Here is a 16,443-nt window from a genome sequence, read left to right on the forward strand (position 1 = left end):
GAGGAACTTTCAATGCCCCTTACAAAAACCATGCAATACAGCATATTAAAAACATTATTCCCATTATTGGGGAGTGGGTCTCCCATAGTCTTTGCCTATGCCTTCCAAGCAAAAGCTGCCAAAAATTAGGACGGATTAACTTGCAATGCCCCTTGCAAGAGCCATGTAATACAGCATGTTAAAAACTTTATTCCCATTATTGGGGAGTGGGTCTCCCATAATCTTTGCCTATGCTTTTCAAGCAAAAGCTGCCAAAAATTAGGAAGGAGGAACTTGCAATGCCCCTTACAAGAGCCATGCAGTACAGCATATTAAAAACATTTTTCCCATTATTGGGGAGTCGGTCTCCCAAAGTCTTTTCCTATGCCTTCCAAGCAAAAGCTGCCAAAAATTAGGATGGAGGATCTTGCAATGCCCCTTACAAGAGCCATGAAATACAGCATATTAAAGACATTATTCCCATTATTGGGGAGTGGGTCTCCTCCCATAGTCTTTGCCTATACCTTCCAAGGAAAAGCTGCCAAAAATTAGGACTGAGGAACTTGCAATGCCCCTTACAAGAGCCATGCAGTACAGCATATTAAAAACATTATTCCCATTATTGGGTAGTGGGTCTCCCATAGTCTTTGCCTATGCCTTCCAAGCAAAAGCTGCCAAAAATTAGGATGGAGGAACTTGTCATGCCCCTTACATAAGCCATGCAGTACAGCATATTAAAACATTATTCCCATTATTGGGGAGTGGGTCACCCATAGTCTTTGCCTATGCCTTCCAAGCAAAGGCTGCCAAAAATTAGGACTGAGGAACTTTCAATGCCCCTTACAATAGCCATGCAGTACAGCATATTAAAAACATTATTCCCATTATTGGGGAGTGGGTCTCCCATAGTCTTTGCCTATGCCTTTCCAAGCAAAAGCGGCCAAAAATTAGGACGTAGGATCTTGCAATGCCCCTTACAAGAGCCATGCAGTATAGCACGTTAAAAACATTATTCCCATTATTGGGGAGTGGGTCTCCCATAGTCTTTGCCTATACCTTTCAAGCAAAAGCTGACAAAAATTAGGACGGAGGAACTTGCAATGCCCCTTACAAGAGCCATGCAGTACAGCAAATTAAAAACATTATTCCCATTATTGGGGAGTGGGTCTTTCATAGTCTTTGCCTATGCCTTCCAAGCAAAAGCTGCCAAAAATTAGGATGGAGGATCTTGCAATGCCCCTTACAAGAGCCATGCAATACAGCATATTAAAGACATTATTCCCATTATTTGGGAGTCGGTCTCCTCCCATAGTCTTTACCTATACCTTCCAAGCAAAAGCTGCCAAAAAATTAGGAAGGAGGAACATGAATAGCCCCTTACAGAGCCATGCAGTACAGCATATTAAAAACATTATTCCCATTATTGGGCATTGGGTCTCGCATAGTCTTTGCCTATGCCTTCCAAGCAAAAGCTGCCAAAAATGAGCGCGGAGGAACTTGCAATTAGAGATGAGCGTTGTTCTTCTCGAACTGTTCGCCAATCTCAAATTCGAGCTGTTTTGGGCGGTGTTCGAGCCGTTCGGCGAACACGAACAATTTGAGAAAAATTCGGCTGTTCGAGGTTATGTTCGATAACTGTTCGTGCACCAAAATCATAACTGGATTTTTTCTCAGTAATGATGAAAATTAATGTTAATACGCAGTTTGAGTGTACAGTGGGGTGGGGGGAGGGGCAGGGGATGGATCTCTGCAGGAACAATGAAGATCTCCATTTTTTTTTCTCTTTCCCGCATTTACAGTGGGGATGTGCAATCTGTCAGCCTATCAGCAGCGCACACACGGAGCGAAGTGCTTTTTTTCACACAAGCAAGGGCATGTGTCATTGGCAGTGTATGTCACATGTCCTTGCTCTATAAGACCAAGCCATTTTCCCCGTCGCCACCATTTTCTCACTGCTGCAGCTGCGTGTTAGACGGCACCGCTGTTGCTGTGTGCGCTATACCTTGTTAATTTCAAGCCAATTTTCGCACAAATATACAGATAGCTTGGGAGTAGGGAATAGTTCTGATTGCAGTCCTTTTAAGGACTAGGTTACAGCATTTCCTACGACTTTAATCAGGCAGGTCTGTGCTCTTAAATAGATAGGTTGTGGGAGTAAAGACTAATTGTAATTGGAGTCCTTTTCAGGACTAGGTTACATCAGTTCCTATCAGTTTTTGCCAGGCAGGTCTGTGCCAGTGCTGCGCAAGTTTTTTTCACAGCATTTGGCTGAATCTAGCAAAGCTAATCCTTTTTGGCCTATTGCAGAGTGTGTTAGTCAGTGGAGTAGCCTATCTGTGTTGCAAGATATACCACCTGTGTATAGAATACCAATTTTTTTACTGCACCTAGTGAAGTAAAATCTTTTGGGCATAGCATCATTCTATTAGTCCATCTATACTGACCTCCATCAGGTTGCAAACTGAATCTAATTTTTTTCTGCATCTACCTCTGAAAAAATATTGGGCTTCTAGCTGTGTGTGGGACTTGTTGTATTAGTCCATCTATACTGACCTCCATCAGGTTGCAAACTGAATATATTTTTTTCTGCATCTACCTCTGAAAAAATATTGGGCTTCTAGCTGTGTGTGGCACTTGTTGTATTAGTCCATCTATACTGACCTCCATCAGGTTGCAAACTGAATATATTTTTTTCTACATCTACCTCTGAAAAAATATTGGGCTTCTAGCTGTGTGTGGGACTTGTTGTATTAGTCCATCTATACTGACCTCCATCAGGTTGCAAACTGAATATAATTTTTTTCTGCATCTAGCTCTGAAAAAATATTTGACCTTCTAGTAGTGTATCGGACTTTCTCTATTAGTCCATCTATACTGACCTCCATCAGGTTGCAAATTAAAAATAATTTTTATCTGCATCTACAGTACCTCTGAAAAAATATTTGGCCTTCTAGCAGTGTGTCGGACTTTCTCTATTAGTCCATCTATACTGACCTCCATCAGGTTGCAAATTCAAAATAATTTTTATCTGCATCTACAGTACCTCTGAAAATATATTTGGCCTTCTAGCTGTGTGTGGGACTTGTTGTATTAGTCCATCTATACTGACCTCCATCAGGTTGCAAACTGAATATATTTTTTTCTGCATCTACCTCTGAAAAAATATTGGGCTTCTAGCTGTGTGTGGGACTTGTTGTATTAGTCCATCTATACTGACCTCCATCAGGTTGCAAACTGAATATATTTTTTTCTGCATCTACCTCTGAAAAAATATTGGGCTTCTAGCTGTGTGTGGGACATGTTGTATTAGTCCATCTATACTGACCTCCATCAGGTTGCAAACTGAATATATTTTTTTCTGCATCTACCTCTGAAAAAATATTGGGCTTCTAGCTGTGTGTGGGACTTGTTGTATTAGTCCATCTATTCTGACCTCCATCAGGTTGCAAATTGAATATAATTTTTTTCTGCATCTAACCCAGCCAATAGTTTTGGCCTAATACCACAGGTTGGCCACTCAGCTCTGCTCGGTTACCATCCATTGTTTTTTTGTGCAAACAACTCCAGAGTTGTGAATTAGTTAACCACCAAAATGAGTGGAAAAAGGCCTGCTGCTGGTGGAAAGGGGAATAGGCGTGTTGGGAAGGGGAAAAAAGGTTGTGTCCGTGGGGTAGGTGTTAAAGCAACAGTAACATCTGCAGAAGAAAGACCATCTTCCAGCCAAACTAAAATGTCTACTTCTTTTAGCGGACAATGTGATAAGATCCCTTTCTTATGGCCACGCCAATCGCTACAAATTCCAGATGAGGCACAAAAACAGCAGGTGCTTCAACGGATATCAAGTGCTCCTTTAAGTGGGCTCTCCTCCACATCAACTTCAACATCACAAATACTCCAGTCCTCAAAGGTGTCACCCAAATCGCACTTGCTTCCTCACAGCTCCCAAATCTCCAGCTGCCCGTCTGAGTATGAGGTAGAACAGATGGTTGAGTCTGCAGAGCTGTTTACTCATACTATAGCCTGGGAATCAGAGGTCGACTCCAGCGCTTCTGTGAATTCAGACGAGGAAATGATCTGCACTGATGCCCAGAATCTTTATGAGTCGGATCCAGGACCAGACGCAGAAGGTTCTGACCATAATGTAGACCCTCATTCCCAAACTGTAACTCCTGTTGGTGGAGACAATGAGGAAGACGATGATAAGACTCAAATACCTGATTGGAGTGACAACTTTAGTTTTTTGTCAGGGCAGGAACAGGTTGGCTCTGAGGACGACGGGTGTGATAACACACAGGGTGATGATGATGAGGTTGGAGATCCCACTTACTGTCAACCCACAGTCAGCCAAGAGATGAGGTCAGCAGAGGAGGTGGAGGAAGATGCTAGTGACGACGAGGTCAGGTTGCGCCTTCCTGGACAGAGACGTAGTACTGGAAGCACGTCAACAACTGCATCCTCAAACACAACTCTGCCTCTCACAACAAGTCGTGTTGGCTCTTCAGGTTGCATGGGTGCTAAGCCTTGCATAGCCTGGGCATTTTTTCAGATCGATAAAGATAACCCAACTCGTGTTATCTGTAACATTTGTCAGCAAAAGCTAAGTAGAGGCCAAAAAATACATAGTTTGAGTACTTCATGCATGAACCGGCACATGGACATGAAGCATAAGTTGCAGTGGGAAGCTCAGTGTGCTACAATGCGGCCTAGCCGGCCGGGCCAACCACCGTTTGCCATATCTTGTGCATCCGTGGCCTCTTCATCCTCTGTGACTGGGGGGACAGCAGTCACACCTGTTTTGGGGCGCAGACCTGCCACCTCTTTACCCGCAACAGCCAGCGTGATTGGCAGGTCATCATTTTCTTTGGAGGTGGTAACACCAGCTGGTGTTGAGCGCTGTCCGACATCGATAGCACCACCTTTGGATCAAGGCAACCTAACATGTCCGCCTGCATCTTCCTCACAGACCGGCAGTTTGCCGGGGACACCCTTATCAACCCCGTCTAAGCACAATAGCCAGCCCTCGGTCCCTCAGATGTGGACAAGTAAAAGATCATTTCCTCCTAGCCATGAGAAAGCTAAGAGGTTGAATTTCACCATCTGCAAGCTCTTGGCTACAGAAATGCTGCCTTTCCGCCTGGTGGACACAGAGGATTTTCGAGACCTTATGTCCGTCGCAGTGCCCCAGTACCAGATGCCCAGTCGGCACTACTTCTCAAAGAAAGGTGTGTCTGCGCTCCACCAGCATGTCGCACACAACATCACCGCTTCTTTGAGAAACTCTGTGTGTGACAGGGTGCATTTCACCACAGACACTTGGATGAGTAGGCATGGACAGGGGCATTACATGTCGCTGACTGGGCACTGGGTAACTATGGTGACAGCAGGACAAGGGGCTGCTGTCCAAGTCTTGCCGTCCCCACGAGTTGTGCGTCAATCCTCTTTATGCCAAAGTTCCTCCACTGCTTCTGCCTCCTCAACCTCCTCTCGGTCTTCCACCTGCACCCAAAGCCTGTCTGGTCATGCCACAAGCTTTCTAACTGCGCAGAAGGGATCCTGCACACCTCCTTACTATGCTGGCAGTAGGGCTCAACGTCATCAGGCGGTTTTTACTTTGAAATGTCTGGGAAATGTGAGTCACACAGCTGAGGAGTTGTGGTCAGCTCTGGAGAACCAATTTCATGAATGGTTGTCTCCACTGGACCTGAAACCAGGGAAGGCCGTGTGCGACAATGCTGCAAACCTCGGTGCGGCCCTTCGCCGGGGCAATGTCACACACGTGCCTTGTATGGCTCACGTGTTGAACCTGGTTGTCCAGCAATTTTTAGCCCACTATCCCAGACTAGATGGCCTTCTGCAGAGGGCACGGTCGCTGTGTGCTCACTTCCGCCGTTCGCATCCCGCAGCTCAGCGACTTACATCTCTACAGAAGTCGTTGGGCCTGCCACTTCACCGGCTAAAATGCGATGTGCCTACCCGGTGGAATTCAACTCTGCACATGTTGCAGCGACTGTGGCAGCACCGACAAGCCCTGGTGCAATACGTTCTGACGTATAGCCTGGGCCAACGAGATTCAGAGGTGGGGCAAATCACGCTGGAGGAGTGGTCTCAGATCAGGGACCTATGCACCCTTCTGCACAGTTTTGAAATGGCGACGAAGATGTTTAGTGCTGACGATGCCATTATCAGCATGACTATTCCGGTGATTTACATGCTGGAGCACATGTTAAACAGAATTCGGAGTCAGGTGGTGGCACAAGAGGAGGTGGAGGAAGTAGAGGAGGAGGAGTTGTATGCGGAAGGGTTAACATCTGCAAGGTCCAGACGGTTGGCAGCACCAAGGCGGCAGGCATGTGAGGGTGGGGGAGATGGTTTTACCAGGGCGCATGGTAGCAGCCAAACTAGTGAGGAAGGTGCAGGAGCCCAGGAAGAAGTGGAGGACGAACTGATGGAAGACTCATCAGATGAGGGAGACCTTGATCACATTTCTGTTGTGCGAGGTTGGGGGCAGAGGACAGAGGAAGGAAGCATGATTGTTACCTCGCCACCAACACAACAGGGACTTGGTGCTCCTGGATGCGCAACACACATGAGTGCCTTCTTGCTGCACTACCTGCAACATGACCCTCGAATTGTGAGAATTAGAAATAATCCTGACTACTGGGTTGCCACACTGTTAGATCCCCGGTACAAAAGTAAATTTGCAGAAATTATTCCTGCTATAGAAAGGGATGCACGCATGCAGGAGTATCAGCAGAGACTGTTGCAGAATCTTACATGTGCTTTTCCACAAAATACCAGTGGTGCACGTAGTGAATCTCACAGTTCCAACTTGCCAAACGTGGGACCGTCAAGTGTTCAGCACTCAAACCGTAACAGAACCACAGTATCTGCTGGTAACATCAATTTTGCGGAATCATTTCACCACTTTTTTAGCCCATCCTTTGCAAGGCGACAGGAGACAAGAAGTCTGACACATAGTCAACGCCTAGAGACGATGGTACAGGAGTATCTCCAAGTAAACATTGAAGCCACGACTGTGTCACTGGACCCTTGCTCTTTCTGGGCTTCCAATCTGGATAAATGGCCGGAGCTAGCCACTTACGCCTTGGAGATCTTGTCATGCCCCGCAGCCAGCGTTCTGTCTGAACGTGTGTTCAGCGCTGCTGGTGGTGTGCTGACAGATAAGCGCACGCGGCTCTCCACTGATAATGTAGACAGACTCACGTTCATAAAGATGAACAAATCATGGATCCGAAACGACTTTTCTACCCCTGTGTCATCCTGGGGAGAGTAAAAGCTTGATGATTGGTTAAAATCACCCTACCAACCGTTTTAAGCTTTCAAATTACTAATCATGTTTATCTGTATCTTGACTGGAAAATAATTTGGGCTTTGTAGCAGTGTGCAGCACTGATCCTATTAGGCCATCTATAATAAGCTCCACCAGATTTAAAATTAAAAATAATTTTTAGCTGCATCTAGCCCGGAAAATAATTTTGGGGCTCCGAGATGCGCAAGACACATAAGTGCCTTCTTGCTGCACTACCTGCAGCATGACCCTCATATTGTCAGAATTCGAAGTAATCATGACTACTGGGTTGCCACACTCTTAGATCCCCCAAACTTTTCGATCAACCTTTTCATTTTAATAAAGACCAAAAAAATGGTCATTTTTGAAATTATAAGCATTAGCAGGTTGTTAGGAACTGAAATTAAACAGTTTTCAACTCAAAACTTTATTGTAGGTGATGTTACATTTTCACATAGGACCCCTTGTTCGAAAGGAGCTTCTGAACTCTCTCGTCCATTGAATTTGTCAGGTTTTGGATGGTTTCTGCTTCAATTGTTTTGCATGAGGACAGAATACCCTCCCAGAGCTGTTGCTTAGATGTGAACTGCCTCCCGCCATCATAGACACTCCTTTTAATGATGCTCCAAAGGTTCTGAATGGGGTAGAGGTCAGGGGAGCATGGGGGTCACACCATAAGTTTGTCCCCTTTTATGCCTATATCAGCCAGAGATGCAGATGTTTTATGTGCAGCATGAGATGGTGCATTATCATGCAGAAAAATGATCTTGCTGTGAAATACACGGTTCTTCTTCTTGAACCATGGCAGGAAGTGCTGCTTGAGAAAATCCACATACATTATGGAGTTCATCTTTAGCGCCTTCAGGGATCCTAAAGGGGCCAACAATCTCTCTCCCCATGATTCCAGTCCAAAACATTACTCCACCTCCTCCTTGTTGGCGCTGTAGCCGTGTTTGCGTGGGGTGTCCATCAACCAGCCATCCTCCACTCCATCCATCTGGACCATCGAGCGCTGCACGGCACTCATCCGTGAACAAAACAGTTTTGAAATCAGTCTTCATGTAATGTTTGGCCCACTGGAGCCGTTTCTGCTTGTGTGAAGTGGATAGAGGAGGTCGACAGGATGGCGTATGCACAGCTGCAAACCTCTGAAGGACCCTGCATCTTGTTGTTCGGGGGACGTTGGAGGCACCAGCAGCTTCAAAAACTTGTCTGCTGCTATGACAAGGCTTTCTTGCCGCTGCTCTTTTAACCTGACTTAATTGCCTGTAGGAAAGAGTCCTCAATTTGCCCTTATCAGCACGCACACGTGTGTACTGTGAATCAGCTACATACTTCTTGATTGCCAAGACACTTCATCCTGATCATCGCACAATGTTGATTGTAGTCATGCCTTGACCTAAACACTCCACAATTTGTTGCTTCTCAGCAGCCGACACATCCTTTTTCTTTCCCATTTTGGCAGAAAATGTAGGCTGCTTAATAATGTGAGAGAGCCTTCTTAAGTAGTCTTGCCTTTCATTGGACACACCTGCCAAACTAATTAGCACAGGTGTCTGCAATTGCTTACAGTGATATAAAGAGCCCTGACACACATCACCATCAATGAGTTTAACTGACAAACAAACAAATTCTTCCCTTATCACTCCTAAACACTTTTTGCATAATAATTTGGAACGCAGTGTACATGTGCTTTTCCACAAAACACCAGTGGTTCACGTAGTGAATCTTACAGTTCTAACTTGCCAACCGTGGTCTGTATGGAATTGTTCAATAAAGGGCCCAAAATTAAGATAACATAGATGGGAGAGGTCTCTATGAATAGGAATTCCTAAGTATTTGATACCCTGTGAGGGCCAGGCAAAGGGAAAGTTGGACTGGATGGAATCCTATATGGATTTGGGGAGGGAGACATCGAGGGCCTCAGACTTCGCTGCAATGATTTTAAAATTTTACCATGTAACAAAGTGATCTATTTCAGCCATAACAGCAGGGATGGATATATGTGATTGAGTGATATATACTAGGACATCATCAGCAAATAGAGAGCACTTGTACTCGGTGCCTCCCACCTCAATCCACCTAATATTGGGGTTATGGCGAATTGATGAGAGCAGGTGCTCCGTCACTAGGATGTATAAGAGAGGGGACAGAGGACATCCCTGCCTTGTCCCATTGGTGATTGTGAAAGGTGATGAAAATGTTCTGACGCACCCCCTGGGCCTTGGGACACCCGGAGCCGGACCCTTTTTGGTGGATGCTGGTGGTTGTAGTCTTCGTGGCGGCGACCCGGTTCCGTGGCTCAGGGCGGTCAAACCAGTGGCGGAACTATTTATGTGGTTTTGATGTTTAAATGTCAAACTACGCCACCCGTGGATTGCGGTCAGAGTGAACCGCCGCTACAGGGCAGACCGCTGAGGCTGGTGTTGTGGGTGCAGCAGAGCGTAGCATAACTCCCCACGGGAGGAGTATAGCCTCAGGGCAGTGTATGCGGAGGATGGGGGTGATGGTGCAGGGCAGCAGCAGTAATGACACCGAGTCAGTGATGCAGTCCAGGGCCTTTACTCACAGTTCTTATTATCCAGACCACGTCTGCAGGTAACGGCTGCCCACGTCGTACTGTGCTCACCAGGTGAAGGGCTCAGACAACTCCCAGATAACTTTGGAGCACTTCACAGGACCCCATTTGTGTGTCCTTTGTCTGGCCTTTCTTACCAACACTTCTGTCCGGCTGCCTCGGGCCTCCTCTTGGTAAACTTGGCGCCAGTTTCCCTGACCCTATGTGGTGCCTTCCTAGCGGGTGTAGCGAGGGGCTGCGCCACATAAAATGTCAGAGCCTCCGGTTTCTAGCTGAGGGTCGTTTCCTGCCTCCACTAGTTCGGGGACCGGTCTCCCCCTTTGGCCTGACCCCTCCACGCAGGTGGATTCGGGCGTGCGGTGGCGACTCGCCCGTCCGCACCCCTGGGATCCCTTCATTCCTCGTTCCTGGAGCCTTCTCCGCTCCTCTTCCTTCCTTCTCCCTCTTCCAGGCCTGGGCCTCTGTTACTAGGCCCGCCTCCGGAGCAGAGCTCATGCAGAGCCCCTGCTCCCTGCCACTTCTGCTCAGACTTCTCTGCACTGAACTAAGATGGTGCCCACCTTTTATACTCCCTTTTCAATGCACCCATGAACTGCTTCCTCCCTGCTCCTGCACTACAGGGTTCCCCTTCCTCAGTGTTCCCTCCCCCCACTCCAGCCAGGGACAGGGACTGTCGTGCCCATCTCAGGGGCATATTGGTCGCCCTGCCCCACGGCAATGTGGTGTAATGCATGCAGGTGTCGGGTCCTGATCCACACTCCATCCTTACCTGAGAGTGAGATATCACACCTCTGGGTTAGGTGCAATACAGAATTATATACGGCGTGCCAGGAGACTCTATGGAATGCTTTCTCAGCATCCAACGAGAGTATCTAATTACAAATTTTTAACTGCATCTAGCCCAGGAAATACTTTGTGCCTAGTAGCGGTGTCTGCTAGTCAGCGGATTATCCCGGCTGTTAAGCAAGCTACACCACCTGTAGTTTGGACACTTAATTTTTTCAAAGGAAATGCTTCGGGACCATGGGATACTCAGTGAAGAGCATCAGGAGGCACCCCAAGGCATAGGGGCTGGGACTGGCAGTAGGATGCCTTGCGGTGGACAGCCGAGCTCGATCCTTATAAAAGCTTTTTAACTGCAGCAGCTTTAGTGGACGCTACTGGAGCTGGAATTACGCGGCTGCTGGCATGAGACTTGCCCTCCAATAGATCCTTGTAAATGGATTTAAAGTGTATTCATTCAAATTAGAGAGACAATTTAAATTAAAAAGCTTAGAGCTGCCTCCACGACAGGGGGGCTCGCTCGACCCACCAGCGGACAGGCACCAGTATTGGGAGAGGGGGGCTGGCCGTCAGGGTTCACCGCGGCTCTAGCACAAACCCGGCGACACGGAGGTGGCACGGGCAGGACGGACTGAACGTGTTGGCTTCTCACTTTTTGATTTTAGAAGGGCATGACATGCCTATATCTGTGTCTCCCCCTCCTTTTACTCCTCCACCTCTTTTCTTTTCGCATGACTATATGTACTTGTCACTTTTCCATGTGATAGTTGTGTCTTCTGAGCAGTTTGTCAGCTTTTGGACACCTTTGAAGGTGTTTTCTATGTGTTTCTATGTGTTTTTGTTTGCCTGTCATTGGTTTTAACGGTGTTCGAAGGTGTTCGACAAACAGTTCGACGAACAGTTCGGCGAACAAACGGGTGTTCGACGAACCGAACCGAACTCGAACACTACGTGGGTGGCTCAACACTACATGCAATGACCCTTACAAAAGCCATGTAATACAGCATGTTAAAAACATTATTCCCATTATTGGGGAGTGGGTCTCCCATAGTCTTTGCCTATGCCTTCCAAGCAAAAGCAGCCAAAAATTTGGACGGAGAAACTTGCAATGCCCCTTACAAGAGCCATGTAATACAGCATGTTAAAAACATTATTCCCATAATTGGGGAGTGGGTCTCCCATAATCTTTGCTTTTGCTTTCCAACCAAAAAATTAGGATGGAAGAACTTGCAATGCCCCTTAAAAAAGCCATGCAGTACAGCATATTAAAAACATTATTCCCGTTATTAGGGAGTGGGTCTCCCATAGACTTTGCCTATGCCTTTCAAGCAAAAGCTTACAAAAATTAGGACGGAGGAACTTGCAATGCCCCTTACAAGAGCCATGCAGTTCAGCATATTAAAAACATCATTCCCATTATTGGGGACTGGGTCTCCCATAGTCGTTGCCCTTGCCTTCCAAGAAAAAGCTGCCAAAAATTAGGATGGAGGAACTTTCAATGCCCCTTAAAAAAACCATGCAGTACAGCATATTAAAAACATTATTCCCATTATTGGGGAGTGAGTCTCCCATAATCTTTGACTATGCTTTTCAAGCAAAAGCTGCCAAAAATTAGAACGGAGGAACTTGCAATGCCCCTTACAAGAGCCATGCAATAAAGCATATTAAAGACCTTATTCCCATTATTGGGGAGTGGGTCTCCCATAGCTTTTGCTTGAAAGGCATAGGCAAAGACTATGAGAGACCCACTCCCCAATAATGGGAATAATGTTTTTAATTTGCTGTACTGCATGTCTCTTGTAAGGCGCATTGCAAGTTCCTCCGTCCTAATTTTTGTCGGCTTTTGCTTGAAAGGCATAGGCAAAGACTGACAAAAATTAGGACGGAGGAACTTGCAATGCCCCTTACAAGAGCCATGCAGTACAGCAAATTAAAAACATTATTCCCATTATTGGGGAGTGGGTCTCTCATAGTCTTTGCCTATGCCTTTACAAGCAAAAGCTGACAAAAATTAGGACGGAGGAATTTGCAATGCCCCTTACAAGAGCCATGCAGTACAGCAAATTAAAAACATTATTCCCATTATTGGGGAGTGGGTCTCTGATAGCTTTTGCTTGGAAGGCATAGGCAAAGACTGAAAAAAATTAGTATGGAGGAAATTGCAATGCCCCTTACAAGAGCCATGCAATACAGCATATTAAAGACTTTATTCCCATTATTGGGGAGTGGCTCTCCTCCCATAGTCTTTGCCTATGCCTTCCAAGCAAAAGCTGCCAAAAATTAGGACGAAGGAACTTGAATAACCCCTTACAGAGCCATGCCGTACAGCATATTAAAACATTATTCCCATTATTGGGGAGTGGGTCTCCCATTGTCTTTGCCTATGCCTTCCAAGCAAAAGCTGCCAAAAATTAGGATGGAGGAACTTGTAATGCCCCTTACATAAGCCATGCAGTACAGCATATTAAAAACATTATTCCCATTATTGGGTAGTGGGTCTCCCATAGTCTTTGCCTATGCCTTTCCAAGCAAAAAGGGGCAAAAATTAGGACGTAGGAACTTGCAATGCCCCTTACAAGAGCCATGCAGTATAGCACGATTAAAACATTATTCCCATTATTGGGGAGTGAGTCCCCCATAGTCTTTGCCTATGCCTTCCAAGCAAAAGCTGACAAAAATGAGGACGGAGGAACTTGCAATGCCCCTTACAAGAGACATGCAGTAAAGCATATTAAAAACATTATTCCCATTATTGGGGAGTGGGTCTCTCATAGTCTTTGCCTTTGTGAAGTGAAGTGAAGATCAGTTGTAACATCAACTGATCTTCGCTGTCCTTTTAAAGGAATAGAGGAATCCAAGTTATCTGTAAACAGAAAGATTGTGAGGGAATATTTAGCTAACATAAATGAGTTCAAGTCTCCAGGTCCAGATGAATTACACCCCAGAGTACTGAAGGAGATCGTAGAAGAAATTTTAAAACCACTCTCCATAATCTTTGAAAATTCTTGGAGAACAGGAGAAGTCCCAGAAGACTGGAGAAGAGCAAATGTTGTTCCTATCTTCAAAAAGGGGAAGAAGGTGGACCCAGGGAACTATAGGCCGGTGAGTCTGACTTCTATACCAGGAAAGATCTTTGAACAAATTATTAAACAACATGTATGTAAGTACATGGATAAGAATGAAGTGATTAACCAGAGTCAGCATGGGTTTGTAACTAACAAGTCATGTCAGACTAACTTAATTTCCTTCTATGACAGAATCACTGACTGGGTGGATCAGGGAAATGCTGTAGATATAGTATATCTTGACTTCAGCAAAGCATTTGACAAAGTATCTCACACCATCCTTATTGAAAAAATGACCAAGTATGCAAAGGACCAGGCAACTGTTTGGTGGATTCATAACTGGCTTAGTGATCGGACTCAAAGGGTGGTTGTAAATGGCTTCACATCCAGCTGGATGAATGTCTCAAGTGGGGTACCACAGGGCTCCGTCCTGGGACCTGTATTGTTCAACATCTTTATCAATGATTTAGATGAAGGAATTGAGGGTAAACCGATTAAATTTGCTGATGACACAAAGCTAGGAGGGATAGCTAATACTAGAGAAGAGAGAGAGAGGATTCAAAAAGACCTAAATAAACTGGAGCAGTGGGCAGCAACCAACAGAATGGTTTTTAACAGGGAAAAATGCAAAGTACTACATCTGGGCAATAAATATGAAAAAAGCATATACAGAATGGGAGGAATAGAGCTAAGAAACAGTACATGTGAAAAAGACTTAGGTATACTAATAGATCATAGACTGAACATGAGTCAACAGTGTGATGCAGCAGCAAAAAAGGCAAATACAATTCTGGGATGTATTAACAGAAGCATACAGTCTAGATCACGTGAAGTCATTATCGGTCTTTACTCCTCTTTGGTCAGACCTCATCTGGAATACTGTGTACAGTTTTGGGCACCACATTTTAAAAAAGACATAGACAAACTGGAGCAAGTTCAGAGAAGAGCGACCAGAATGGTGACTGGTCTGCAAACCATGTCCTATGAGGAACGGTTGCAGGATTTGGGAATGTTTAGCTTGCAAAAAAGAAGACTGAGAGGAGACTTAATAGCTGTCTACAAATATGTCAAGGGCTGTCACATTGTAGAAGGATCATCTTTATTCTCATTTGCACAAGGAAAGACTAGAAGCAATGGGATGAAACTAAATGGGAGAAGACACAGATTAGATATTAGAAAAAACTTTTTGACAGTTAGGGTGATTAATGAGTGGAACAGGCTGCCACGAGAGGTGGTGAGTTCCCCTTCAATGGACGTCTTCAAACAGAGGCTGGACAGACATCTGTCTGAGATGATCTAGTGAATCCTGCTTTGAGCAGGGGGTTGGACCAGATGACCCAGGAGGTCCCTTCCAACTCTACCATTCTATGATTCTATGATTTGCCTTCCAAGCAAAAGCTGACAAAAATTAGGACTGAGGAAACTGCAATGCCCTTTACAAGAGCCATGCAGTTCAGCAGATTAAAAGCATCATTCCCATTATTGGGGAGTGGGTCTCCTCCCATAGTCTTTGCCTATGCTTTCCAAGCAAAAGCTGCCAAAAATTAGGACGGAGGAACTTGAATAGCCCCTTACAAGAGCCATGCAGTACAGCATATTAAAAACATTATTCCCATTATTGGGGAGTGGGTATCCCATAGTCTTTGCCTATGCCTTCCAAGCAAAATCTGCCAAAAATTAGGATGGAGGAACTTGTAATGCCTCTTACATAAGCCATGCAGTACAGCATATGAAAACATTATTCCCATTATTGGGGAGTGGGTCTCCCATAGTCTTTGAATATGCCTTCCAAGCAAAGGCTGCCAAAAATTAGGACGGAGGAACTTTCAATGCCCCTTACAATAGCCATGCAGTACAGCATATTAAAAACATTATTCCCATCATTGGGGAGTGGGTCTCCCATAGTCTTTGCCTATGCCTTTACAAGCAAAAGCGGCCAAAAATTAGGACGTAGGATCTTGCAATGCCCCTTACAAGAGCCATGCAGTACAGCAAATTAAAAACATTATTCCCATTATTGGGGAGTGGGTCTCTCATAGTTTTTGCCTATGCCTTCCAAGCAAAAGCTGATAAAAATTAGGACGGAGGAAATTGCAATGCCCTTTACAAGAGCCATGCAGTTAAGCATATTAAAAACATCATTCCCATTATTGGGGAGTGGGTCTCCCATAGTCTTTTCCTATGCCTTCCAAGCAAAAGCTGCCAAAAATTAGGATGGAGGATCTTGCAATGCCCCTTACAATAGCCATGCAATACAGCATATGAAAGACATTATTCCCATTATTGGGGAGTGGCTCTCCTCCCATAGTCTTTGCCTATGCCTTCCAAGCAAAAGCTGCCAAAAATTAGGACGGAGGAACATGAATAGCCCCTTACAGAGCCATGCAGTACAGCATATTAAAACATTATTCCCATTATTGGGGAGTGGGTCTCCCATAGTCTTTGCTTATGACTTCCAAGCAAAAGCTGCCAAAAATTAGGATGGAGGAACTTGTAATGCCACTTACATAAGCCATGCAGTACAGCATATTAAAAACATTATTCCCATTATTGGGGAGTGGGTCTACCATAGTCTTTGCCTATGCCTTTCCAAGCAAAAGCTGCCAAAAATTAGGACGTAGGAACTTGCAATGCCCTTTACAAGAGCGATGCAGTATAGCACGTTAAAAAAACATTATTCCCATTATTGGGGAGTGAGTCTCCCATAGTCTTTGCCTATGACTTCCAAG

This window comes from Phyllobates terribilis, unplaced genomic scaffold (assembly GCF_046119375.1).
Source record: "Phyllobates terribilis strain yellow unplaced genomic scaffold, ASM4611937v1 Scaffold_2__4_contigs__length_985480577, whole genome shotgun sequence".
Taxonomy (NCBI): domain Eukaryota; kingdom Metazoa; phylum Chordata; class Amphibia; order Anura; family Dendrobatidae; genus Phyllobates; species Phyllobates terribilis.